Source organism: Patagioenas fasciata, unplaced genomic scaffold, assembly GCF_037038585.1.
Source record: "Patagioenas fasciata isolate bPatFas1 unplaced genomic scaffold, bPatFas1.hap1 Unplaced_17, whole genome shotgun sequence".
Taxonomy (NCBI): Eukaryota; Metazoa; Chordata; class Aves; order Columbiformes; family Columbidae; genus Patagioenas; species Patagioenas fasciata.
The window spans coordinates 639,251-666,207 of NW_027288588.1; the positions used below are offsets into that span (position 1 = coordinate 639,251).

At 59.5% G+C, this 26,957-nt stretch overlaps 2 long non-coding RNA genes across 4 annotated transcripts; one reads left to right on the forward strand and one right to left on the reverse strand.

The window, feature by feature from the left end:
- The first annotated feature begins 441 nt into the window (after window positions 1–441).
- LOC139826782 (uncharacterized) lies at window positions 442–6,348 on the forward strand. Of its 3 annotated transcripts, none has more exons than XR_011736919.1 (3): window positions 442–527; window positions 4,956–5,196; window positions 5,919–6,348. It is a non-coding gene; the product is annotated as an uncharacterized lncRNA (long non-coding RNA). The 3 variants fall into 3 exon arrangements; XR_011736920.1 differs by lacking the exon at window positions 442–527 and adding an exon at window positions 4,758–4,813; XR_011736918.1 differs by lacking the exon at window positions 442–527 and having other exon boundaries at window positions 1,094–5,196.
- Window positions 6,349–6,681: 333 nt separating this feature from the next.
- On the reverse strand, window positions 6,682–8,457 carry LOC139826783 (uncharacterized). The gene is made up of 3 exons (XR_011736921.1): window positions 8,297–8,457; window positions 7,140–7,999; window positions 6,682–6,841 (listed from the first exon to the last, which is right to left on the reverse strand). It is a non-coding gene; the product is annotated as an uncharacterized lncRNA (long non-coding RNA).
- Between the last annotated feature and the right edge of the window lie 18,500 nt (window positions 8,458–26,957).

A 26,957-nucleotide genomic window follows, 5' to 3' on the forward strand; every position in this document is an offset into this window, starting at 1 on the left:
CACCAGGCTGGGATTCTGTGGCTCTGTGACTCTGCACTGCGGTTCCCCAGCACCCCCAGGATGTTCCACAGCCCACAGGCAACTGCAGCTTTTCCTTTTCGGGCCGATTTCTGAAAAACCCCTGGCTCTTGTGCTGGGCTTCACCTCCCGTCCGGGTACCCCGGGGTGACAGCGGGGCCTCTCCGGTCCTTCCGCGGGCTCTGCCCGGTCGGAGCAGCAAGGCCGGCGATGGGGAGGGGTTCCCGGGGAGGGCAGAGCCCGTCCCGCGGGGCTGCGGGGACGTTGCTAGGCAGGCTCCGCGCTAAACAGCCCCGTTGCTAGGGCAGGGGGGCATTCCCAGCCCGGCGCTGCGGTAGACAGACCCGTTGCTACGGCTGCGGGGCCTTCCAGGCCGGACTCCGCGCGGCGCGGCCCCCGTCGCTATGGGAACGGGGCCCTTCCAGTGCGGGCGGCGCGCAGCATGGCGGTGCCGCTGGCGAGCGGGGCGCTGAGCGGCGTCCGGAGCGGGCGGGCGTTCGGCACGGCCGGTGAGTCCCGGGCCGGGGAGCCCCGGTTGCCCTGCGCGGGCAGCGGGAGCCGCTTGGGGCGTGGCGGGGAGAGCGCTCGGGCGGCTGAATTGCTGGCGTGGCCGGCTCGGGGAGGCGGGGGTGGCTCCGGCTCTTCCCGGGCTCTCTCGGCCTCGTCTCTTGCGCTCTGGAGAAAGCGGGAACTCTCTGGCAGCGAAGAGGTGGAGTGAACAGCAGAGGCAATGCCGCTGTTCGGCGGCATTCTTTATTTCATCAGCGCTGGGCAGCACTGGTAGACGCTTGCACCTGGGCAGGAACAAGCCCAGGTTCCAGTCTAAGCTGGGGAAGGACCTGTTGGAGAGCAGCGAAGGGGAAAGGGACCTGGGGGTCCTGGGGACAGCAGGGTGACCATGAGCCAGCACTGGGCCCTTGTGGCCAGGAAGCCAATGGTACCTGGGGTGGATTAGAAGGGGGTGGTCAGTAGGTCAGAGAGGTTCTCCTGCCCCCCTGCTCTGCTCTGGGGAGACCACACCTGGAATATTGTGTCCAGTTGTGGCCCCTCAGCTCCAGAAGGACAGGGAACTGCTGGAGAGAGTCCAGCGCAGCCACCAAGATGCTGGAGGGAGTGGAGCATCTCCCGTGTGAGGAAAGGCTGAGGGAGCTGGGGCTCTGGAGCTGGAGAAGAGGAGACTGAGGGGGGACTCATTCCTGGGGATCAATATGGAAAGGGGGGTGTCCCAGAGGCACCCCAGGTTCGTTTAAGGGACAACAGGGTCCAAAACAACTTTTGTTAAACCAGTGAGAAACAGGGTTTTAGCATCCAAAAGTGACTCGAATACAGGTTCGGATACCAGTTGAGGAAAATGATGAAGGGGCAGCAACCAATACGACAGGCGGTGCACAGAGTGCATGCACGTGGCTTCACCAAAACAGTGCCGGAGCCGTCCCTGAGTCCGGGAGGAGTCCGCACTTGCCTGAACACGGTGTGGGGTTATTTTGAAGAGATACACGTGCTGTAGTGAGTACGGAAAGTGCACACTCGCGATTCTGCGAGGGTAAATTTATAATACACTCGCAATCCTGCGATGGGCAGTTTCACTCACACCCGCGGCGGCAAGGCAGCGGAGTCTCCATCCCGGGGGGGCTCTCAGCGGCAGCATCTCGCTCGTGCTGCGAGAGACCCGCGACAAATGGGCGGAGTCTTGACGAGAGTCCCGTTTTTTATTGGCTGATCACATCTGACTGTGGGCATTCCAGAAGCTTCTCTGCACCCCCACTCTGGCTGTGGGTGCCCCTGAAGCCTCCAAACATCCCCCACACTGGCTGCGGGCGCCCAGCGGCTCCCTGGCACTTCGGCGCTCCCTTCTCCTAACGGCCCTGGCCAGGGGCTCTGGGGCCAAACAAAAGAAGCTGTAGCAGAGAGAGAGGGAGATGTGTCTGCTCCTTCCATGATGAAGGAGGGAGGGGGAGAGAGGGGGGTTTGCACCCTGCCACACCCACTGTCCTGTCCTGTACCCCACTATACTGCCCCTTCACCCTGCATACCCCCTCCCTACCCCCCTGCACCCCAATGTCCTCCACGTGGTGCTGGTGGATGGATCCAGCTCAGCACAGGGTGGGGTGCCCGACTACTCTTCCTGGGCCCCCCCCAAATCCTGCTGTGAACCAGCAGGTCCCAGTACAGCCCAGCACCGCTGTGCCTGCCCAGGGGGTTGCAGCCAGTGGGGGGTGCCCAGGAGTGGGTGCTGACAGTTTGGGGGAGCACCCGCCTGGCCCCAGCCCAGGGCAGCATGTTGGGGTGATCCTGGGTCCCCACACCGTGACACCCAGCAGCAGCCACTACGTGTGTGTCACAGGGCTGTGCTTGTCCCCCTGTCCCCTGCAGGGCTGGGGACACACACACATACCCAAGCACCTCAGAGCCCCCACCACCCCCTCCCACAGGCATCCCCACTCTGATGCCTTTATCACCCTGAGCATCCTCACCTGCACCCCCATGCTCCTGGACACCAATTTAAGCCCAGCAGCCCCAGTGCTGGGATGTGTTGTGCTCAGCTCTGTTCCCTGTGCCCACTTTGGGGGTTTCCTGCTTTATCTGCCCCCACTTAGGTGTTTTATTTCCCCCTGATGGATGCTGGATGTGCAGTGGGACCTGCTGCTGTTGCCATGGTCCCCCTTTGCTGCCCAGGGTGGGGGTGCTGGGACCACCTGCAGCCCCAGCTCATTTGGGGGGCAATGACTGGCAAACCAGCCTTCCCCCCACCCCGGGGGCACCCATTCTGCCCCCCTCTCTGTGCACTCTAGGTTCTCCCCATCCCTCTTCCCCTCTGCATCCTCTCTCCAGTTCCTCTGATCCCAAATATCACAGCTCCTGTGCTTCCCCCTCACACCCCCCATGCCCCAGATTCTTTCCTGGGTCTCCCCCATTCCTCTTTACCCCTCCAAATCCCCTCCAGCTCCGTTGCCCTCCGCAGGACTTTGCTCCTGTCCCCTGCTCAATCACCTCTATCCCCACCGAGCACCTTCAGCTTGGCTCTGGTCCGTGCATGCTCACTCCCACCCTGTGTGACACCCCCTGCACCGTCCCATCCCTTTCCCCCTCCCCATATACACTTGGATCCTCTCTGAACCCGTCTCCAAGACCCTCCCTGGGTTTCTGTGCCCCCTGCTCTGCTCCAAGCTCCTCTGGGGCCACCCAGACTCCTCTGTCCCTTCCTCTGCTCCCCGTGCAGCAGAGCGGCCTGCGACCTCGGGCAGGATGTGCTCCCCGTGTTCCCCCTGGATGGGACCCTGCCCCACGGTCTCACAGCAAATAGAGCCTGGAAAGAGGCTTTGCTGTCATCCGCTCTGGGTCGCCCATGGCGTGGCTGGGCTGGGACAAGCACCAGCCGCCTCCTTCCCCAGGGGAGCTGGAGCTGCTCACATCGTTGTGCAGGTTTTGGCAGTCGTTCTCCTTGCTGGTGTTCTTCAGATGACCTGAATCCCAGAGCACAAAATCTTTCCCATTGAGATTTCTCCCAAACAGGCACGGGTGTCAGAGCCGGCGAGCTCCAGAGTGAGCGCTGTGCTGTCCCCGCGCTGTCCTTTGTCCCTGCGTGAGCAGTGAAAGCCTGGCAGCTGTGTGGGGGTGTTATTTTTCTCTGCTAAAGTGGCTGAAGCATTTCAAAGGGTTTCCCCAGGTGTTCTTGGCAGAGAGCTAAAGCCAGGCACATTTCCCTGGCCTCTGCATCACCCAAGACACTTCAGTTCTGCTTTTCCACCAAGCTGAGTGGTGTCGTCGATGCGCTGGAGGGAAGGGGTGGCATCCAGAGGGACCTGGACAGGCTGGGGGGTCCATGTGAACCTCATGAAATTCCACCAGGCCAAGTGCAAGGTCCTGCACCTGGGTCAGGGCAATACCCAGTACCAGCACAGACTGGGGGAGGATGGATGGATGGATGGATGGATGGATGGATGGATGGATGGATGGATAGCAACCCTGTGGAGAAGGGCTGGTGGGTGACAAAAGGGACATAAGCTGGCAATGTGCACTCGCACCCAGAAAGCCAAGTGTCTTCTGGGCCACATCACCAGCAGGTGGAGGGAGGGGATGCTCCCCCTCTGCTCTGCTCTCCTGGGGCTCCCCAGAGAACCGAGTCCAACTCTGGGTTGTCCGGCACAAGACAGACATGGACCCCAGGGGCTCTGTCCCTCTGTCACCAGTGCTGCCTCAGTCCCACCCTGCTCCCTCCAGCATTTTAGAACGATCCTAAAACCCAACCTGTGGCTGGTGATGCCAACCCAGGCGATGTGTGGGTCAAAAATCACCATCACATATATTAACCCTCCTAAAACCAACATGGAAATGGCAGATGTTTGTGCCTCCTTGTGTGGATGCAGCTCTGGCTGCCTCGTCCCGCATCCCACCCTTGCAGCTCCAGGACAGACCCCACACTGGTGGCCCTGCCTGCATCTCCCGTCCCAGAACAGCCAAAGGAGCCGCTTGTTTTGGCCTCCAACTGGCTGATTTAGCCTGGTTCCCTTTCTCCATGAAGGATAAAACGCGGTGCTGAGGCTCCGGTGTCAGTCCCAGCCTGTGCCTACCCTTCGTTGTGTGTCATTTCATGTGATTTTGATCACATCCTTGAAAACAAAAAGAACCTCCAACCCACTCAATCTCAGCCCTCCCAAGGCAGAGATATTTCCGTGTGGTGAACGCTCTCATGCAAATTCTCCCATGTCCTATTTTAGGTTTCTCGCCGGCACCGGCTGCAGACAACTGCGCTGGAGCTCCTGTCAAGCCTTAGACAAGGGTCTCAGGGATATGGGTCAGTGCCAGGGGTGGGTTATGGTTGGGTTCCATGATCTTGAGGGTCTTTTCCAACCAAAATGATTAATGAGTTTTTAGGGTTTATCCCAAATGATGGGAACCCCCGGTTCCAGCTCTGCTCTTTACCACATACCTTTTAGAGGCTGAAGAGGAAGGAGACGCAACACCTCAGCATACGGAGGGTCTTCCCCAAAGCTTCCCAGTGTCCCTTCTGTCTCCTCTGCACATCAGGGCAGGGCACAAGGGACAAAGTACCACCAGCACGCTCTGAAAGGTCATCATTTCTACCAACTGCAACCTGATCTGGGTGAAGATGTCCCTGCTCATGGCAGAGGTTGGACTGCATGAACTGTGAAGGTCCCTTCCAACCCAAACTGTTCTGTGAGTCTGGTGGCTGCACTCCAGTGGCGGGGATTCAGTTCAGGAGGGACCCAGGTTTTCAGGAATGCGGACCCAGGAGTTTGGGAGAGAGGACCCAGGAGTCCGGGAAAGGGACCCAGGAGTTCAGGCAGGGATTCAGGTCAGGAGGGACCCAGGAGTTCGGGAAAGGGACCCAGGAGTTCGGGAGAGAGGACCCAGGAGTTCAGGTGGGGATTTAGTTCAGGAGGGACCCAGGAGTTGGGGAGGGACCCAGGAATTTGGGAAAGGGACCCAGGAGTCCTGGAGAGGGGACCCAGGAGTTCGGGAAAGGGGACCCAGGGGTACCCCTAAGGACCCAGTAGTTGGGGGGGGACCCAGGAGTGCCCCAAGGGACCCAGGAGTTCGGGAGAGAGGACCCAGGCGTCCGGGCGATCCCGCTGCGTGGCCACGCCCCCCATCACCCCGCCCCCCTCTCCTTGGCCCCGCCCCCTCCGCCCCTGCACCGCGCGGGCTCCGTCCCTCTCCTCCCCCCCCGCCCCCCCTGTGCTCCGGGTGCCGAGTTCGAATCCCCCCGCAGCCGCCTCCTCCCCCCGCTCCCTCGGTGTGCGGGGCCTTCCGGGAGCGCTGCGTGCGGGGCAACGCGGGGCGGGAGCCCCCGGCGCCCCCGGGATGCGTGAGGGCGGCCGGCAGGGCCTGCGGCTGAGAGGAATCAACCTGACAAGAGGTTTTGTTCCATGGAACAGGACAGGATGGGTCTTCCCTGAATATCGCTGGATCTCTTACAGTTGGATTAATATTAGGATGGCAACCAGCCCTGTAGCCATAGAACTCTTGTAATCAGTAACCAAACTCTGTTCTTAAAGCTGGCATAGATTTATGGTATATTCTTACAAGGCAGGTAACTGTAACCGAGCCTTATTCTTAAGGTGGACATAGATTTACGATATATTCTTTTAAAGTTGGTACCGTAGAAAATAACTGATAATTGTAGCATCTTTTAGATAGGAAGTTTGTGTTATTACAGGTGTGGAATATTCTAATGGTTGTCAGGGGTGTAATGAATATGTATGTGACTGACTTGTATAATAAGGTATGGTCTGAATCAGCTGTTGGAAGCTTTGGGTGTGAACCCCTGGTTTCCCAGCGCTGGAATAAAGCACCGCATGGAACTGTGCCTGTGGTTCTGTGTCCTGATTGCTGACATTAGCACAAATCACAACTGCATTTTTCACATCCTCCTCCTCCTCCTCCTCCCGCTCCTGTCCGGGATGTGCAGCTGCAGCAGGCTCAGTGCCAGGGCCACAAGGTGCAGGGGCACCAAGAGCGGGGCCGCAGCCGAGCGGGTCCAGCAGAGCCTTGGGGAGGGCTGCCCTTGGAGCAGGGCCGGAGCTCCAGCCCTCTCCCTGCAGGCCTTGCCCTGCCCCCCCAGCGCTCACCCACTGTCCAGCGCAGCCTCACAGCCACCAAGGAAACACCCACAGCGTGAGACCCAGCGGTTTGCAGGGGGGGCTTTACTGATGGGGGCAAGAGCTGGTGCCAGCAGCCTGGCCGGCACTGGCGCTCATCACGCCGGAGAAGGCTCTTGCTGGACGTCTCTCTCGCGAGCCTCAGCGCCTGAGACGGTCTCCTGGCACTGGCCGACGTGGAGCAGATCCGCTCTCCAGAGCTGCGGAGTTGAGTACAAAGCTCTGCAGTCTTGTATGCACAGAGGTGCAGAGCAACAAGTCTGGTCAGGACACCTGCGGTGGGATCTGCTGCTGTCTGGAGAGAGCAGGTCCAGGTCCCTGGGGTGCAGTCCCACCCTGCTGCTCTCCGTGCCCCCAGGGCTGTCAGGAAAACACCCTCTTTGCCCAGCTCTGGCCTGAAGCTGGCCCACAGCCCCTTTTGCAGAGGCGAGCACTCCAAAAGGCAAACACTCAACTGGGAATGCTCTTTCCCCAGTTGTTTTTCACGGCCTGCGGTACCTGGGCCTCCCATTGCTCTGGCTCTTTTTTCCAGGCCTTTGGCGGTGCCACTGCTGCGCTTCTGCTCTATCTTGCTGCACAAGGACTCCCAGAGCTTGCGTGTTTCCTCCTCCGTGCACGCGCGGGGCTGCGCCTGCAGGACCACGGCAATGCAGCAGCAGGCAGTGTTGGTGTCCCTGGCAGGGGCTGGGGGGATTTCAGCGCCCCCCCTCCCTCCTGCCCCTTCTTTTCAGCCTCTCCATCAGCCCTGCTTTGCTCACGGTCCCGACTGCAGAGCCTTTCTGCAACGACCCCTGAGCCAAGGGAGCGCGGGGCTGAAAGCAACCCGGCTGCTTGCTGTCCCAGACCAGCCTGGCCGCACCGTTGCGCCGTCGCCATTACAAACGCCACCACATCGAGCCTTGGGGACGTACCGGTCCTGCCCTCCTCTCCCCCGCCTTGGCAGGGGGTGCAGCCTGGGGTGCAGCTTCCCGCAGGTGTTGGCTGCTGCCTGCCTCTTTCCCCGACCGTTCCCAGCGCAGCACGGCCAGCTCGCTGCAGACACACAGCGGGAGGAGGTGGTGTGAGCACAGGAGCGCGCTCCAGCCGGGCTCCCAGCTGGGCGCCAGCCGCGGCCGCAGGAGCGGCTCTGCCGAGAGGCCGGTGCCAGGAGAAGCGGCTCTCTCCCGCGGGGCTGCGGGGAGCAGGAGGAAGGGACTGCGGGAGAGGAAGCGCTGCCCGTGTCCGGAGAGATTTACCACTGGAGCTTGTCCTGCAGATCCAGCTGCTCATCCCTCTCCCCTCTCCTCTTGCGGGCCACCTGCCCCAGGATGCAGGTCACCACCTCCCGCAGGGCCCGGTCTGTCCGTGGGGAAAGGCTCCTGCAACAGCAAGGACAAAGTCTCCCTGACTCTGCAGCTGGGACCGTCCTGCCTCTTCCCACACTCAGCCCCACAGCTATGCGGCCCCGTTCTGCCCCACAGCCCCCTGGAGGCAGGAGGGGTTTCAAGCCCCTGCTCTGGCCCCTGCCGTGGGGTCTAACCCAGCCCGTTCCCGTGGCTGCAGAAATCCCCGGGCGCCCTGTGCAGCCCCGTGGCTCGGGGGTTGGCTCCCTGTACCCACCACCTCTGGCTCACCCCCACCGCCCCAGGGCTCGGCTGGAGCGGGCACACTCGTACCGCTTCGGGGGGACGCTGTTGTCCTCAGGGACTGTGGGGGGCTCTTCTCCGGCCTCTTCCCAGTCCTCCATAATGGTCCTGATCTCCAGCAGGTCACAGCTGGACTCGTCTGACTCCACGCTGCTCGGGGAGCTGTCTGAGGAGCACTCGGGGGAGCTGGATTCCTGCACAGGAGGAGACTCTCACACAACAGCCCCGCACCCGGAGGGTGCTGCTTCCCAGCACGCAGACCCCAGAACACTTCTGGATGGACCACAGGGGACAGGGAGAACCGGGAGAAGGAGCTCAGCAGGCCCTGGGGTGACCTCTGAGTGTCACCAGCGTTTCACTGCAACTCTGTGTCCCCCTTCTTGCTCAGGAAGGGCAGCATCACCCGCCCGGCTCTGCTGCAGCAACGCTGCTGTGACGGCTTGGGTGCCAGAGGTGCTTTGCGGCCTCAGCCGCCCCGCGGGAGAAAGTGCTCTTCTTCTGCAGGAATCCCAAGTACCTGGCTCCTCTGCATCTCCTCTGGGTTTTCTGCCTCTCCTTCCACACCGGGTGTCTCCTTTTCTGCCTCGGCCTTTGCTTTCATTGCTCCGGCTGACGGCCGTTTACTTTTTTCCCCTACCGCCGCCTCCTTTTTCTCCTTTTCCTCTCCTTCCAGGAATTTCTGGATATACTGTGGAAGCTTCTCCTCTTTCTTCTTCTGCCGTTTATTCTGGAGGCCGAATGAAATGCAATAGCAGGCAGCATCAGTCTGTCCTGCCACGGCTGAGCTGTTTCCCTCCCTTCCCTCCCTTCTCTTCTGCCTCGCTGTCCACGCTGGTTTGCTCCCAGGTTCCCGCAGGCTCCACCGAGGAGCCCGTCTGGAATGACCAGGGAGATCGGCCACCACCGGGCTACAAACCAGCCGGCAGCTGGCGAGCCCAGACCAGCCCTGCAGCCACCGGGCCGACAGAAACAGCACCACGTGAGGGCTCTGGGGGTGTTTCCAGGCTACTGGAAGTGACAAGTATATTCTCAACTGACAGTGACCCGCCTCTCTCCAAGCAAACACCAAAGCAACCGGTCAGTGGTCCCGTGAACACCCAGTGAAGAATCTTGTGAGCACCGGCATGTGTGGAGCAACGCTGCTCTACAGTCCAGTAGGATGTGCTCCTGCAGCATCCGGTGTCGGGTACCTTTTCTCTCCTCTCAATGGCTCTGGCTATGAAGTCCACTTCTCTGGGGGCAACCAGAGGCGGTAGCTTTCCTTTCTCCTCCTTTTCCTTCAAGCAGCTCCTCTGGATGACCGGTAGCTGCCTGCAAAGACACAACAGGGCGTGTTGGCAGGAGCGCAGGAGGAGCTGGTTCTGCATCCTGTGCTTCCAGGTGGCGCCCCTGCTTCTGCAGCAGAACGGGCTCTGCTCACATCCTTGTGATCAAGTCCCCAGGCACAGAGAAGACCCCAAGCTGTCAGCCTCGGATGTGCCCAACAGCCCCCCTGCAACCCAGGATGCCCAGGTCTCGGCCCTCTCTTGCTGGAGCACCCAGAGGAACAGGGTCCTGTGCCCGGAGATAGCGCTACGCCCTGTACGGGCAGGTTGGGCGCTGGGGACACAGTGTCAAAGGGGGGAGGACACGACCCCACGGAAAAGCCATCCTGCCACTGAGCTCTCCGTAAGACAGGCGTCAGCGCAGAAGAGGCTCCTGGTTGCTCAGGGCCATCCTCTGCAGTAACTAACTGCAGAACTCTGTTCTCAGCAAACAGGAAGGCCAGGCTCATTTCAACCTGAAGGGAAAGCCAAAATGACCTTCTGCTCCTGGAACGAGCCTTTGCACTTGGCTACTCAAGAGATCTGCACATCGGAAGGGAAGAAAGAAATGGTGGTGCCAGCAGAGTCTGCCAAGAAGCTGCAGACACTGCCATGAGCAAGAAACCGTGAGTCAGTGGGACGTGGGCAAAGCGCACGTGGGGTGTTTCCGGGAGGAACGTCTCGCTCCCACAGAGACCGGAGCAGGGGGCCACGCTCACCCGTTTCTGCGAGTGTCTCACCTGGCGCGAGGCTCACTCCCCTCGGCTTTCTGACCCTGCTCCGGCGTCACAGTCAGGGCAGGTAACCGATGTGGAGGAAGCCTGGCTCGACGGAGGAGGCGCTTCCCGGCAGCATCCTCTAGAAACGGGAAAGGAGACGGTTCTTCAGAACAGCATCTCGGTGTTGTTCTGGGAACCGGGTGCCACTCGTGTGCCAGTTCCAAGGAGAGTGACGTGCGGGTCTGCTCAGGGCTGTGGTAACACTGGGGAAGGTGGTCCTTTTCATCCCTTTGGGGGAAAGCCATGTTTCCTGGGAGGTCTTAGGCCTTTTCTGACACTGGTTTTTCATCCAACGCCCCATGCCTACAGTGCACCGTTATTCCCTGGGGAAGACTGTTTGCATGGCTTTCTCTCATCTGTGTGCTGAAATGGGGGGTTCCATGGGAGATACTGGTGCTGTCCAGGAGTCATTCTGGGGAGGGGAATCATTTATCTCAAGGGAACCCGGCTCTGGGGTTTCTGCCTTGGTCCTGTGCACACAGATTTGCTGCTGGGGCAGGTTCACACCACAGGCCGTCACCTTTTCCCTTCACACATCCGTTCAGGTCTATCAGCGCTGGCACTTTGGGCACGGTCTCAAGTTGGTACCTGGCAGAGGAAGAAGGCAGCAGGCTGAAGAAAGGACACCACGTTGTTTCCCACCGCAGCCCAACCCGGAGGGACGCAGCAGAAGCTCCAGTGCCGGGAGAGGCCCCGTCAGCCTGTGCCCGCGTTTCTCCATCCTTCCCTGAGAATGGCCGTCCTCCCACAAAACCCCCTTGCTGCTGCTGGGGAAATGACTCTGCTCATCGTGCACATGGAGAGCAGAGTATTATCTAGTGCTCTGGTTTTCTAAGACGCCTTTGAATTCTGATCTTGCCCTCCGAGTTCCTCGTAGAGCCTTGCAGATTAACGTTTCCGGACCTAAGAGCAGTCTCTCCCAGAGAGGAAAGAAAAGGAGCAGGAGAAACGTAGCGGGAAATGTTGCCTAAATGCGTCTCTAGGCCCACAGCAGGACAGATGCAGAAGCTGTGCCACTGTCCCCCGTTCCTCCAAGTGAAGTCAAACGTACCATGGCAGGACGACAACACGTCCAGAAGAGGTCTGGGAAGCAGCGGTGTCATGGCGTGAGATGACCGAGTCCCTCATCTCCGGCATCTGCAACGAGGACAGAGGCGGATGACGGGAGGAGCGGACGCTGGGAAGGGCCGGCTGCTCGCTCCGCCTCAGCCCAGCGCCAGCAAAGAGCCAGAGCCGCCCAAGGGCTCTGGGCTCAGCAAGCCTTGCCCTGCCTGTGCCTCTGCTCCCGGCCCCCAGAGTGGGGCACGCAGCGCTCCCCGCCATCAACGCCGGCCTTTTCTCGCAAAGGGCAGCTCCTCTGGGGGCGGCTCTTGCAAAGCCGGGCCATTGCACGCCAGGGAGGTGCTCTGCAGAGAGCCTGCTGTGCTCTAGAGCTCCAGGAGCCCAGGGGCTGAACGAGGCATGGCCGGCCAGGGGAAAGCAGCCCCCAGAAAGCATTTCAGAAGCAGCAGGAGTGGCGCTGGGAAAGTGAAAATCCTACCTCGAGAAGAGCTTGCAGCATCTTGCCAGCGCCATTCAGCCTTTCCAGAAAGTCTAAGTAAAATCTCATTTTCACGTCTTTTCCCTGGACAATCAGCACGCCCACGTCCCTCCAGATGATGGCAACGTTCTGCCCGTTCTCTACGCAGGCATGGAAAAGGTGCGTGGTCCTTTCCATGTAGAGCTGCACGGTGCCCTCAGAGACAGCGTTCTCTGAGGCTATCTGAGCATACGGCAGTTGCTCGAAATCTTGGTGGCCTGAAAGACGAGAGAAGAGGAACACATGAGCTTGCAGACCTGCTGGGCAGGCTACAATCAAAGGTCTGCAGCCTCCAGGCCCTCGGGCAACACTTTGGTACTGGGCTGCCTGGCTGGGCCAGCGCCTCTGAGGAGACGCTCGGCTTGTCCCTTCCTCTTAAAGTGGGCAGTGAGGTGCGGAGCAGACAGCGGTGGCTTCTCTGATAAAGAAAGGGAAACACAGAGTCTTAGGCACTTGGTGGGAAGAAGAGTGACTGCGGGACAAAGTGGGGAGATAGGCGCCAGGTCCCAGGGCAGCTGGAGGGTGCCAGCCCACACTCGGTGCTGTCTTTGTCTTTAGAGAGAAACGCACCCCAAACACAGCCCCAAGCTCCTGGTGCTCCCCGGGGTCCCACAACAGCTGCCCCAAAGGCAGCAGTGACCAGAAGGTGCAGGTGTCCCGCCAGTGGCTTTTGGAAGGAACCGTCTTTCCCCCCTGGGTTTCCCCTGCTTTTCCCCCGTGCAAGGAGGCTGAGGGAGCTGGAAGAGCCCCGGCATTTGCCTGGACGAGGTCTAGAGCAGCGGAAAGGGGGAGCAAGAGTTGAAGCATCATGGAACCAGAAGACACCACACCAAGGAAGCTGTGAGGGACCCTGTTGTGGAAGCAGGACAAAGAGAGTGCGCTCTTAGCTGCATTGTCCTCTGGCGATTCTTTAAAACAAACAGCTGGGCAGGGTCCTTCCACAGCCGGCCGGCTTTGTCGAGTGGAGCTCTTGGCAGGGCCGCGGTGGGTGGTTGGTGCTCCCCTCAGTCACCTCTGGAGAGCACAGCACCCCTCCCACCCTGCTCAAGGCCAGCGCCGCTTTCACGCTGCTCACCAGGAAAGTCTGTGCAAGCACAGCGGAGCTCACGGTCCTGCGCAACAGCCTTTTCAGGTTGGAACACGGGTCTCTCCACGATCACCAGATCCTGGTCACTGAGGGCTACTCGCTTCGTGACAACCGCAAAAGTCCCGATTCCGGGAACGCGGACAGCCTGGAACAGAGGAGATGGCGGATGGGAAGAAGCCTTGGAGGGGCAGACGGGTGACTTGTCAGAGGAGGCTGATGGTGCTTAGTGCCCTGCCCTGGCCTGAGGTACAAAGGAGCAAGATGGGCTCCTTGGGAGAACACAAACAGGGGCTGCGCTTTTCCCTCGCACCCCCCTTCAGCTACGAAGAACCAAATAGGTGAGGGAAAGCTGACAAACACCCTCTGGCTCAATCAGATAGAAGGCAGGGGGTTCCCACGCTTGGAATAAATCCAGATGTGTCCCAGGCTTCTAGGTTTTCACATGCAACTCTGACGGGGGGACCTTCTTGTACATCTGAATGGACAGAGAAGGTGTCCATGTCACTGTGTGCATTGCAGTGTTGTGCTGGGGCGTTGCTCCTGCTTTCAACGCAGGGGAAGAACAGCTGCACCCGATGGCAAAGGGCTGTCAGGACTTGATCAGCGTTCATCAGGGTGTGAGGGGAGAAGGAGGTGAGGCCCACCTGGTGGAGAGCCAGCTGCAGGCTGAGGTGATACGATGTGCTGGCCCAAATCTTAGCGAACTCTGGAAGAACAAGGGAAAGACCCGTCATGCTCTGAGGCAGCAAGCTCAAGACCATTCGGCCCACTCCTGTCCAAGGAGCGATGCATCTTTCACTCAGGCATTTCAGGTGGTCTCTCTCCAGCCCGGCAAGAACCAAGGGACACCTCATGCTGCCTCCAAGGGGCTCCTTTCCTTGCGGGTGCAGCTCTCCAGGGTGTGACCCACTCCCACGGGAAGCCGGCAGTGCTCTGCCCTGCCCGCGGGGGCACGGGGCTGCGCTCCACGCGGCTCTCGGAGGCTCAGGGCAGGCCCTGGTGTCTCCCCAGCAGGGGCCGGTTTTGCCGGGTCACATCTCTGAACACACAGAGCCCACGTGGCCCACGAGCACCTTCAGCTCTTCCATTCAGACGTGAGCTCAGCGTGGGCAATGCCCAGCGCCAGGCAAGGGCAGCCCCTTGGGGTCAGGGGCTTCTGCCTGGGCTGCCCCAGGAAGGCAGGGGCCACGTCAGGGAGGGAACCAGGAGCCCTGGCTGCCACATCAGCCCCTCAGCCCTTTGGGATGGTCACGCAGGTCCCTCCTTGCAGTCACCACTCCTGAGCAACCACCCCCCACAGTCCTCGGGTTTCCATGCCTGATTTCAGAGATGTCCTTGACCCAGACACACATGTGAAATTGGGCCTGAAGGCCTTACCATAACGCTCCAGCTTCTCAATAGTTGGGCTCAGGTGAGGCTGCAAGAAGAGCTGTCTTGCCATCTTAGTTCCACTCCTGCTTCAAGTCAACAACTGCAGAGAGTGGCTGGACAATGGCTTTACTGCTTCTCCTTGTCCTCGTCCTTCTCCTCCTCCTTCTTCTCCTGATCCTTCTTCTCCTTCTCCTTCTCCTCCTCCTCCTTCTTTTTCTCTCCTCCTCCTCCTCCTTCTCCTTCTCCACCCTTCACCTCCTTGGTGCTGTCCTGCTCCCTCTCTCCGCCTTCTCCTCCTCACTGCAGAGCAGCTACTCCAGAGCAGAGCGGTGCGAGAGCAGCTCTCAGCACTTGGAGTCCACTCGGCCTCACGGGGTGAGTGGGGCAGACGCTGGTCACGACAGGGACAGGGGGGCTGTCACCACTGTGACGTGTGGCTGTCCCACTGTGACCCCGGACCGTGTCACAGAGGGGCTGCACACACCCTCCCCCCAGGCCCTGCCAGGGGCTCTGCAGTGGGCAGGGGCTTCCGGGAGCTGCCCCCACCCCACTGTCTCCTGAGCAGGAGGGGTTTCCCCAGGCCACCCCTGCCATGTCCCCACATGGGGACACCGGGCTGCAAGCGCCGATGGGCTTCCTTCCACCCTTCCCCGCTTCTTCCTGCCCCTCTCACCCAACGTGTCTGCAGCGGGGAGCGCGGCTGCCCTGCCTGGCGCAGCTTGGGCAGGCGATGGCTGCTCAAACCGGCTTTGGAGCCGGCTGCACCCCTCTCCCACCGGCCCCGGCAGCACCGGACCTGCTCCCACACGGGTCCCGCTGCAGCTCCCGCTGCTCACGGTTCCCAGTGCCATGGAGAGGACTGCTCTGATTTGCTGAAGGTGCTGAGGGGGGTGCCGTTGCCAAACTCGGGGAGGGGGTTCAGGCTGCCGAACCAAACAGGGTGGTGATGGATGGCCGCTGCTCCCTTGGTGTTCCCAGGAGAGAGGCCTGGTCCATGCAGCAGCACTCGCGGTGCCCTAGGGCTCATTAACGCTCCGTGCCACAGGTCGCCCGGCTCCAGGCCGCCCGCCTGGTCCCACGGGCCGTCGAAGGGCTCAGGGTCGATAACTCTTGCGGGAATGGCAGGGTGTGCGGTTCCAGCTAAAGGGCCTTGGACAGATTACACAGAAGTGTTTTCTATGGGTGTAAGACGTGATGGCCCAGACCGGTGAGAACGATATCTCGGGTCAGAAAACCACCCCCGTGTGTGCGATGTGTGAATGTTGGGCCTGGGCGTGTGAACGAGTGGGTCGGAACGCCGCCCACAAGATACGCATGGGAACGTGACTGAAACCAGTCACAATAGGAGTGTGGTGTGTTTAGAATAACAGTTATTGAACAAAGTCATTTGTCTAACCTCTTAGCCCAAGCTCATCCCTGTAAAACTATAAATGGAGAACCGTTAATAAAAGAGAGCTCAGCTCTGCCCGGCTCTGCTCTTGCTGCCAACAAGAACCCTGTGCCTGTGCGCCCCGTCTGCGTCTGTGTGAATCGTTCCTCATCGCCACAACGCTGACAATCCTTTTCTCAGAACCCTCCGGGTCCCAGCACCCTCCTGTCTCGTCCTCCCTAACAATGATTCAGTCCCCATTCCTCCCCGTCTGCACAAAAACGTGGTTTGCAGGTCACCAAGCTGGGGACCCATCCCTGGGGCCGCACAGGCAGTGCCCCGGCCTTTCTGCCTTGTGGACCTGTGGATTTTCTTGAAGAATTCCTTGCCAGATTCAGGCAAGCGTATATCCGTAAGATAATTTCTCTCTAAACACGTGGGTGTATTTTTCCTGGGGTTAGGGACTGTAATAGACTTAACGATATATTTGTTAATCAAACCGGTCTAAATGGATATGTTATCAGTGGCTGTGAAACCTGAGCGTGTGATATTAGTATATGCTGCCATTAAACAATGCAACCTGTACGTAGTCTTTGTAAAAAACTTGTTCCACAGATATGTGTAAAAGCCTAATTTAGTGTACCCTGCAGAACATTCAGGAAGAGACTGACAGAGAGAAGGGCCCAGTTGCATCCTTGTGTGAACGGGATAACGGGGTCTTCAGCACAAAGCGGGAGGAAAACCAGCTCAAGGCCTTGGAGCCCTGGCCAAACCCAGCGTGCTAGGCGAAAGATAAGAAATGCACAAAAGAACGGACCGCAGCCTTCATCCAAAAGACCCCCGCCCGTGACCACCCGCAGACACCGCGCAGGAGCAACAGGAAGGAGCCAGAGCTGAAGACTATAGATATAATTCCTTGGAACTCATTTTAATAAGAACGGCCTTGTTGAGGAAAAGTTATGAATGTGTATAGGCGTTCCTGGAATAACCATGAATACGTAATCCTTTACCACATGTAACCAAGCTGGCCGCTCCTGGAAAGGCGCCGTGGTGCAGCGCAGGCTCCCCGGCCGCCCAGCGCTCTTTTGCCCGCTTGCTGCAATAAATTCTAAGCAATTTATTCCGACGGGTGTGTGCTGTTTATCGTGATCGTCTGTAACACCGTGCACGTTTGCACGCGCACTTTCCGTGCTTAACACAAGCACGTGTATCAATTATTTCCTCGCACAATCGCGGGTGTATTTTCCTCCCCTGCTTCCGCACAAGCACGTGTAACTTTCCGTGCACATCTGCACGTGTATTAACCCTCGCAGGATTGCGAGTGTATTGTAAATTTACCCTCGCAGAATCGCGAGTGTGCACTTTCCGTACTCACTACAGTACGTGTATCTCTTCAAAATAACCCCACACCGTGTTCAGGCAAGTGCGGACTCCTCCCGGACTCAGGGACGGCTCCGGCACTGTTTTGGTGAAGCCACGTGCATGCACTCTGTGCACCGCCTGTCGTATTGGTTGCTGCCCCTTCATCATTTTCCTCAACTGGTATCCGAACCTGTATTCGAGTCACTTTTGGATGCTAAAACCCTGTTTCTCGCTGGTTTAACAAAAGTTGTTTTGGACCCTGTTGTCCCTTAAACGAACCTGGGGTGCCTCCGGGACACCCCCCTTTCCATATTGATCCCCAGGAATGAGTCCCCCCTCAGTCTCCTCTTCTCCAGCTCCAGAGCCCCAGCTCCCTCAGCCTTTCCTCACACGGGAGATGCTCCACTCCCTCCAGCATCTTGGTGGCTGCGCTGGGCTCTCTGCAGCAGTTCCCTGTCCTTCTGGAGCTGAGGGAGAACTGGACACAACATTCCAGGGGTGGTCTCCCCAGAGCAGAGCAGGGGGGCAGGAGAACCTCTCTCATCATCTTGCACAATAATGCCCCCAAACTGAGTAGTTTTGCCAAAAAGAAATTGCAAATCTTCCAAACTCTCGCAAATAAATTTGTAATTTAACCAAAAAATGCGCAAATCTTGCCTCAAAATACTAATTTCCCCCCCAATTGCAAATCTTGCCCCAAAACCTTGCAATTTTGCGCCAAAATCTACAAATCTTGACAAGAAAATCCGTAATTTTGCCCAAACTTGGCAAATTTGCAAAAAAATTTATAACCTTCTTGGGGGAAACACTCATTTTTTGATCCATTTTTTCAGAGGAAACACATTTTTTTATTAGAAACAAGTGCATATTTTGGAGAAAACCCCAATTTTAGGGCCATATTTGGGGAGAAACACCCATCTTTGGACCCATTTTAGGAGGGTGCACACAGTTTTGGGTGCACTCATTTTTTTTGGGGGGGGAAAAACAACTTTTGGGCCCACATTTTGTGGGCAAACACCATTTTTTGGACACATTTTTGGAATGAAACACCCATTTTCAGTCCCATTTTTCGTGGGGTAGTACCCATTCTGGAGGGAACAAGACCCATTGTTTTGGGAAAAAAACCAATACTTCCAATACTTGAGGTCCATTTTTGGGGGAAAACACTCAGTTTTGCAGGGAACCCAGTTTTATGGGGAAAAAGCATTTTTGGGGCCCATTTTTTGGGCAAAGTACACAATTTGGGGGTGTCCTGGTTTTGTCACAAACCAGACCGGGTCTCTTTCAGTGATTTTCTCTCAGCTAAGCTCTTCTCGGTCGCTGTACCTTTCTGGGTCAGCCTGCCTATTTTTCCCAGGATGCCCGTGGCGCCGAACTGGAACTCGCCTCCAACCCTCGTCATCTTCCGACAGCGACAGGGCAGGGGCTGTCTCAGGTCCTCCCCCTCTGCCCAACAGGGCAGGGCTCCATCGCCTTTGGGGGTGTCCCCTGGAGCCTCTCCGAGCGGCGCCAGCAGCTCCGCGCTCAGCACCAGCGGGTGCGGCCCCTCCTGAGGGGATGGGGGATGAGGGGGCGGGGCCACCGGCCGGCGGCGCGCGAGGCTGAGGCGGCGAGCTGCGATTGGCCGGGCGGGCCGCAGCGGCCGTTCCCGCCTGAGCCTTGGGGCGGAGCCAGAGCGGGAGTGCGGGGGGCGGCCGGGCCAGGAGCCGCCCGCAGAGCGCCCGGAGAGCGGGCTTCGGGGACTCTGCCCGGGAACGAGCGGCAGGAGGAGAGGAGACGGCCCCAGCGGTACCGGGTGAGCTTCTGGCTGGAGCCTGGGAGCTGTTCCTCCCAGCGAGGGCTGTCGGGCACTGAACGGGCTGCCCAGGGCAGGGCTGGAGCCGCCATCCCTGGAGGGGTTTCCACAGGAGCTCCTGAGGGCCGTGGGCAGCGCCGGGGGGTTGTGCTTGGACACCTTCAAGGTGTTTGACACCCAAAGGGATTCTGTGGCACACTCAATTTTCACATTGCCATGGAGCCCGGAGGTCCCAGCGGGGTTTGGATCAGCGTGTTCTGGAACATTCTCAGTGGTCGGGTCTGTGTGCAGAGTGTGGTGGGAATGAGAAGAGAGGAGATGGAGAGAACAGTGGGGAGGTGGAGGAGCAGGAGTGGAGGTGAATACCAGAGAGAGCGAGTGTGTGCGGATCAGCAGTGATCACCCCAAACCTGCCCCGCAAACACGGCACCCAAAATCCTGCACCCCAGATCCTGACCCCAAGCCCTGCACCAAGACCCTGCCCCTCAATCCTGCACCCCCAAATCCCCCACCCCGATCCTGTCTTCCCAAACCCTGCACCCCAAATCCTGCACCCCCAAATTCGGCCCCACCAAACTCTGCACCCCTAAACCCTACAACTGAAACCTTGCACCCCCTAATCCTGCCCTCCCTACCTTCCTGAACCCCGAAACCTGCACCCCAAACCCTGCATTCCCAAATCCTTCCGTCCTATACCCTACACCCCTAAACCTGCCCCCAAACCCTGCACCCCAAAGAATTCCCTCCCAAACCTTGCACCTCCAAACCTTGCACCTCAAAGGCATCCTGGGGACCCCCCCTTGTCCCCAGCATCCACTGTGACGTTCCAGGACCCCTCTTGTCCCCAGTGCCCATTATGATATCCCAGGACCCCACTTTGTCCCCAGAGCCCATTGTGACACCATGGGGACCCTGCCTTGTCCTCAGGGCCCATTGTGACATCCTGGGAACCCCCTTTTTTCCCAGGGCCCATTATGACAGGGTTGGGACCCCCCTTGTCCTCAGGGCCCATTGTGACATCCCAGGACCCCCCATTGTCCCCAGGGCCCATTGTGACAGGATGGGGCCCCCCTTGTCACTGGAGACCCATTGTGAAACCATGGGGACCCCCCATTGTCCCCAGGGCCCATTGTGACATCCTGGGGAACCCCTTGTCCCCAGGGCCCATACTGACACCATGGGGACCCCCCTTGTTACTGAGGACCCATTGTGATACCATGGGGCCCCCACTTTTTCCCCAGGGCCCATTGTGACATCCTGGGACCCCCTTTGTCCCCAGGGCCCATTGTGACATCCCAGGACCTCCCATTGTCCCCAGGACCAATTGTGACATCCTGGGGACCCCCCTTTGTCCCCAGGGCCCATTGTGACATCCTGGGGACCCCCTTTATCCCCAGAGCTCATTGTGGCACCATGGGGAACCCCTTTGTCACTGGGGACCATTGTGACATGTCAGAACCCCCCATTGTCCCCATGTCCCATTGTGACACCCCCCTTATCCCCAGGGCCCATTGTGAAATCCTGGGAACCCCGCCTTTTCCCCAGGGCTCATTGTGACGTCTCAGGACCCACTTTGTCCCCAGGGCCCATTGTGGCACTATGGGGACCCCCATTGTCCTCAGGACCCATTGTGGCATTCCAGGACCCCACTTTGTCCTCAGGGTCCATTGTGACACCATGGGGACCCCCTTTGTCCCCAGGGCTGATTGTGACAATTAAGGGACCCCCATTGTCCCCAGGGCCCATTGTGACATCCCAGGACCCCACTTTGCCCCCAGGGACCATTGTGACATCCTGGGGACCCCCTTTGTCCCAAGACCCCATTGTGACATCCTGGGGACCCCCCTTCGTCCCCCGGGGCCATTGTGACACCATGGGGACTCCCCCTTTGTCCCCAGAGCACATTGTGACATCCCAGGACCCCCCATTGTCCCCAGAGCCCATTGTGACATCCTGGGGACCCCTCTTTGTCCCCAGGGCCCGTTGTGATGTCCTAGGACCCCTCTTTTTCCCCAGGGACCATTGTGAACACCATGGGGACCCCATTTGTCACTGGGGCCCATTTTGACATCCCAGGACCCCCCTTTATCCCCAGGGCCCATTGTGACATCCAGGGCACCCCTATTGGCCCCAGGGCCCATTGTGGCACCATGGGGAGCCCCTTTGTCATTGGGACCCACTGTGACATACCAGGACCCCCAATAGTCCCCAGTGCCCATTGTGACACCGTGGGGACCCCTCTTGTCCCCAGGGGCCATTGTGACATCCTGGGGACCCCCCATTATCCCCAGGGTGTTGTGACACCATGGGGACCCCCTTTGTCCCCAGGGCCCTTGTGACGTCTCAGGATCCCCCGTTGTCCCCAGGGCCCATCGTGGCACCGAGGGGACCCCCCCTTTGTCCCCAGGGACCATTGTGACATCATGGGGCCCCCTCTGTCCCCAGGGCCCATTGTGATATCCTGGGAACCCCATTTGTCCCCAAGGACCATTGCGGCACCATGGGGACCCTCATTGTCCCCAGTGCCCATTGTGACACCGTGTGGACCCCTCTTGTCCCCGGGGGCCATTGTGACATCCGGGGGACCCCTCATTGTCCCCAGGGTGTTGTGACACCATGGGGACCCCCTTTGGTCCCAGGGCCCATTGTGAGGTCTCAGGATCCCCCGTTGTCCCCAAGGCCCATTGTGACATTCTGGGGACCCCAAATGTCCCCAGGGCCCATTCTGGCATTCTGGGGTCCCCCCTTTGTCCCCAGGGCCCATTGTGCCACCATGGGGACCCCCTTTGTCACTGGGGCGCATTGTGACATTCTGGGGATGCCCTTTATCCCCAGGGCCCATTGTGACACCGTCGGGACCCCCCTTGTCCCCAGTGCCTATTGTGACACTGTGGGGACCCCTCTTGTCCCCAGGGGCCATTATGACATCCTGGGGACCGCCTTTGTCCCCAGAACACATTGTGACATCCCAGGACCCCATTTGTCCCCAGGGCCCATTGTGACATCCTGGGGACCCTATTCTCCCCACGGCCCATCGTGGCACGATTGGGACCCCCTTTGTCCCTAGAGCCCATTGTGGCACAATGGGGACCCCCTTTGTCACTGGGGCCCATTGTGACATCCTGGGGATGCCCTTTATCCCCAGTGCCTATTGTGACACCGTGGGGACCCCTCTTGTCCCCAGGGGCCATTGTGACATCCTGGGGACCCCCTTTGTCCCCAGGACCCATTGTGACATCCTGGGGACCCCCTTGTCCCCAGGGCCCATCGTGGCACCGAGGGGACCCCCGCTTTGTCCCCAGGGACCTTTGTGACACCGTGGGGACCCCGTCTGTCCCCAGGGTCCATTGTGGCATCCTGGGCACCCTATTCTCCCCACGGCCCATCGTGGCACGATTGGGACCCCCTTTGTCCCCAGGGCCCATTGTGATGCCATGGGGACTCCATTTGTCCCTGTGGCGCATTGTGACATCCCAGGACTCCCCTTTGTCCCCAGGGTCCATTGTGACATCATGGGGACCACCCTTTGTCCCCAGGGCTCATTGTGACGTCCCAGGACCCCTCGTTGTCCCCAGGGCCCATCGTGACATCTTGGGGACCCCCCTTGTCCCCAGGGCCCATTGTGACATCCTGGGGAACCCCTTTGTCCCCAGGGCCCATTGTGACATCCGGGGGACCCCCTTGTCTCCAGGGCCCATAGTGGCACTGTGGGGACGCGTATTGGCACTTGGGTCCATTGTGACACCATGGGGAACCCCCCTTTGTCCCCAGTGCCCATTGTGACATCCTGGGGATCCCTCTTGTCCCCAGGACCCATTGTGGCGTTCTGGGGACTCCCTTTGTCCCCAAGGCCCATTGTGGCACCATGGGGACCCCCTTTGTCACTGGGGCCCATTGTGACATTCCAGGACCCCAATTTGTCCCCAGGACCCATTATGACATCCTGGGGACCCCCTTGTCCCCAGGCCCCATCATGGCACCGAGAGGACCCCCCATTTGTCCCTAGGGACCGTTGTGACACCGTGAGAACGCCCTCTGTCCCCAGGGCCCATTGTGACATCCTGGGGAACCCTTTTGTCCCCAGGACCCGTTGTGGCACCATTAGGACCCCCTTTGTCCCCAGGACCCATTGTGACATCCCAGGACCCCACTTTGTGCCCAGGGGCCATTGTGACATCCCTGGGACCCCATTTGTCCCCAGGGACCATTGCGGCACCATGGGGACCCTCTTTGTCCCCAGGGCCCAGGGCCCATTGTGACATCCTGGGGACCCCCCCTTGTCCCCAGGGCCCATTGTGACACCATGGGGATCCCCCATTTGTCCCCAGAGCACCTTGTGACATCCCAGGACCCCCCATTGTCTCCAGAGCCCATTGTTAACATCCTGGGTACCCCTCTTTGTCCCCAGGGCCCATTGTTATGTCCTAGGACCCCCCTTTGTCCCCAGGGCCCATTGTGACCCCATGGGGACCCAATTTGTCACTGGGGCCCATTTTGACATCCCAGGACCCCTCTTTGTCCCCAAGGCCCATTGTGACATCCTGGGCATGCCCTTTATCCCCAGGGCCCATTGTGACACCGTCGGGACCCCCTTTGTCCCCAGGGCCCATTGTGACATCCTGGGGACCCCTATTTGCCGAAGGACCTATTGTGGCACCATGGGGACCCCCTTTGTCACTGGGGCCCATTGTGACATACCAGGACCCCGCTTTGTCCCCAGGGCCCATTATGACATCCTAGGGACCATTCTTTTTCCTCAGGGCCCATTGTGACATCCCAGGACCCCCCATTGTCCCCAGTGCCCGTTGTGACACCGCGGGGAGCCCTCTTGTCCCCAGGGGCCATTGTGACATCCTGGGGACCCCCCATTGTCCCCAGTGTGTTGTGACACCATGGGGACCCCCTTTATCCCCAGGGCCCATTGTGACATCCCAGGATCCCCCGTTGTCCCCAGGGCCCATTGTGACATCCCAGGAGCCCCCGTTGTCCCCAGGGCCCATTGTGACATTCTGGGGACCCCTCTTTTTCCCCAGGGCCCATTGTGATATCCTGGGGAGCTCTCTTTGTCCCCAGGGCCTATTGTGACATCCTGGGGACCCCCCTTGTCTCCAGGGCCCATTGTGACGTCCCAGGACTCCCTATTGTTACCAGGGCCCATTGCGAAATCCTGGGGACCCCCTCTTTGTCCCCAGGGCCCATTGTGACGTCCCAGGACTCCCCCTTGTCCCCAGGACTCATTTTGATGTCCCAGGATCCCCATTGTCCCCAGAGCCCATTGTGATGTCCTGGGAATCCCCTTTGACCCCAGGGCCCTTTGTGACACCATGGGGACCCCCCCTTGTCCCCAGGGCCCATCGTGGCACCGTGGGGACCCCACTTGTCACTGGGGACCCATTGTGACACTATGGGGACCCCCCCTTGTGCCCAGGGCCCATTGTAACATCCTGGGGACCCGCTTTTCCCCAGGTCCCATTGTGACACCGTGGGTACCTCCCTTGTCCGCAGGGCTCATTGTGACATCCCAGGACCCCCCTTTTCTCCCAAGGCCCATTGTGACATCCTGGGGACCCCCCCTTGTCTCCAGGGCCCCTTGTGACATCAAAGGATCCCCCATTGTCTCCAGGGCCCATTGTGACACCGTGGGGACCCCCTTTGTCCGCAGGTCCCATTGTGACATCCCAGGACCCCACTTAGTCCCCAGGGCCAATTGTGACACCATGGGGACCCCCCTTCTCACTGGGGACCCATTGTGACACCATGGGGACGTCCCCTTGTCCTCAGAGCCCATCCTGACATCCCAAAACCCCCCATTGTCTCCAGGGCCCATTGTGACATCCTGGGGACCTCCCTTTCTCCCCAGGGCCCATTGTGACATTCCAGGAATGCCCATTCTCCCCAGAGCCCATTGTGAGGTCCTGGGAATCCCCTTTGTCCCCAGGCCCCATTGTGACATCGTGGGGACCCCCTTTGTCCACAGGGTCCATTGTGACAGGGTGGGACACCCCTTGTCCCCAGGGCCAATTGTGACATCCTGGGGACCCCTTTGTCCCCAGGGCCCATTGTGACATCCCAGTACCCCCGATTGTCCCCAGGGCCCATTGTGACATCCTGGGGACCCCCTTTATCCCCAGGGCCCATATTGACACCATGGGGACCCCCTTTGTTCCCAGGGGCCATTGTGACATCCTTGGGACCCCGTTTGTCCCCATGGCCCATTGTGACGTCCCAGGACGCCCCGTTGTCCCCAGGGCCCATTGTGACCTCCTGGGGACCCCCCTTTGTCCCCAGGGGCCATTGTGACATCCCAGGACCCCCCATTGTCCCCAACGCCCATTGTGACAGGGTGGGACACCCCTTGTCCCCAAGTCCTGTTGTGACATCCTGGGGACCCCTTTGTCACCAGAGTCCATTGTGATATCCTGGGGAGCCCCCTTTGTTCCCAGGGCCCATTGTGACAACCCAGGACCCCCCATTGTCCCCAGGGCCCATTGTGAACATCCTGGGGACCCCTCTTTTTATCCCCAGCGCCCATTGTGATTTCCTGGGGAGCTCTCTTTGTCCCCAGGGCCCATTGTGACACCGTGGAGACCCTGCTTGTCCTCAGGGCCCATTGTGACATTCAGGGGACCCCTTTTTGTCTCCAGGGCCTATTGTGACATCCAGGGGACCCCCCCTTGTCTCCAGGGCCCATTGTGACGTCCCAGGACTCCCTATTGTTCCCAGGGCCCATTGTGAAATTTTGGGGACCCCCTCTTTGTCTCCAGGGCCCATTGTGACATCCCAGGACCCCCCTTTGTCCCCACGGTCCATTGCAACATCCCAGGACCCCCCCTTGTCCCCAGGGCTCATTGTGGTGTCCCAGGATCCCCATTGTCCCCAGAGCCCATTGTAATGTCCTGGGAACCCCCTTTGACCCCAGGGCCCTTTGTGACACCATGGGGACCCCCCCTTGTCCCCAGGGCCCATCGTGGCACCGTGGGGACCCCACTTGTCACTGGGGACCCATTGTGACACTATGGGGACCCCCCGTTGTGCCCAGGGCCCATTGTAACATCCTGAGGACCCCCTTTTCCCCAGGTCCCATTGTGACACCGTGGGTACCACCCTTGTCTGCAGGGCTCATTGTGAACATCCCAGGACCCCCCATTGTCCTAAGGGCCCATTGTGACATTCAGGGGACCCCTCTTTGTCCCCAGTGCCCATTGTGACATCCCAGGACCCCACATTGTCCCAAGGGTCCATTTTGACATCATGAGGACGCCCTTTGTCCCCAGGGCCCATTGTGACATCTTGGGGACCTCCTTTGTCCCCAGGACCCATTGTGACATCCTGGGGACCCACTTTGTCATTGGGGACCATTGTGACATCCCAGGACCCCACTTTGTCCCCAAGACCCATTGGGACATTGAGGGGACCCCTCTTTGTCCCCAGGGCCGATTGCGACATCCCAGGATCCCCTCTTGTCCCCAGGGCCCATTGTGACATCCTGGGGACCCCCTTTGTCCGCAGAGCCCATTGTGAAATTCTGGGGAGCCCCCTTGGTCCCCAGGGCCCATTGTGACATCCTGAGGACGCCCTTTGTCCCCAGGGTCCATTGTGATGTCCAAGGACTCCCCGTTGTCCCCAGGGCCCATTGTGACATCTTGGGGATCCCCCTTGTCCCCAGAGCCAATTGTGACATTCAGGAGACCCCCCTTTGTCCCCAGGGCCCCTTGTGACATCCTGGGGACCCCGTTTGTCCCCAGGGCCCATTGTGGCACTATGTGGATCCCCGTTGTCTCCAAGGCCCATTGTGACATCCCAGGACCCCCCATTGTCCCCAGGGTCCATTGTGAACATCCTGGGGACCCCCCTTGTCCACAGAGCCCATTGTGACACCATGGGGACCCCCTTTGTCCCCAGGGTCCATTGTGATATCCTGGGGACCCCGTTTGTCCCCAGAGCCCATTGTGGCACTATGGGGATCCGCTTTGTCCCCAGGGTCCATTGTGACACCGTGGGGACCCCGCTTGTCCCCAGGGCCCGTTGTGAATTTCAGGGGACCT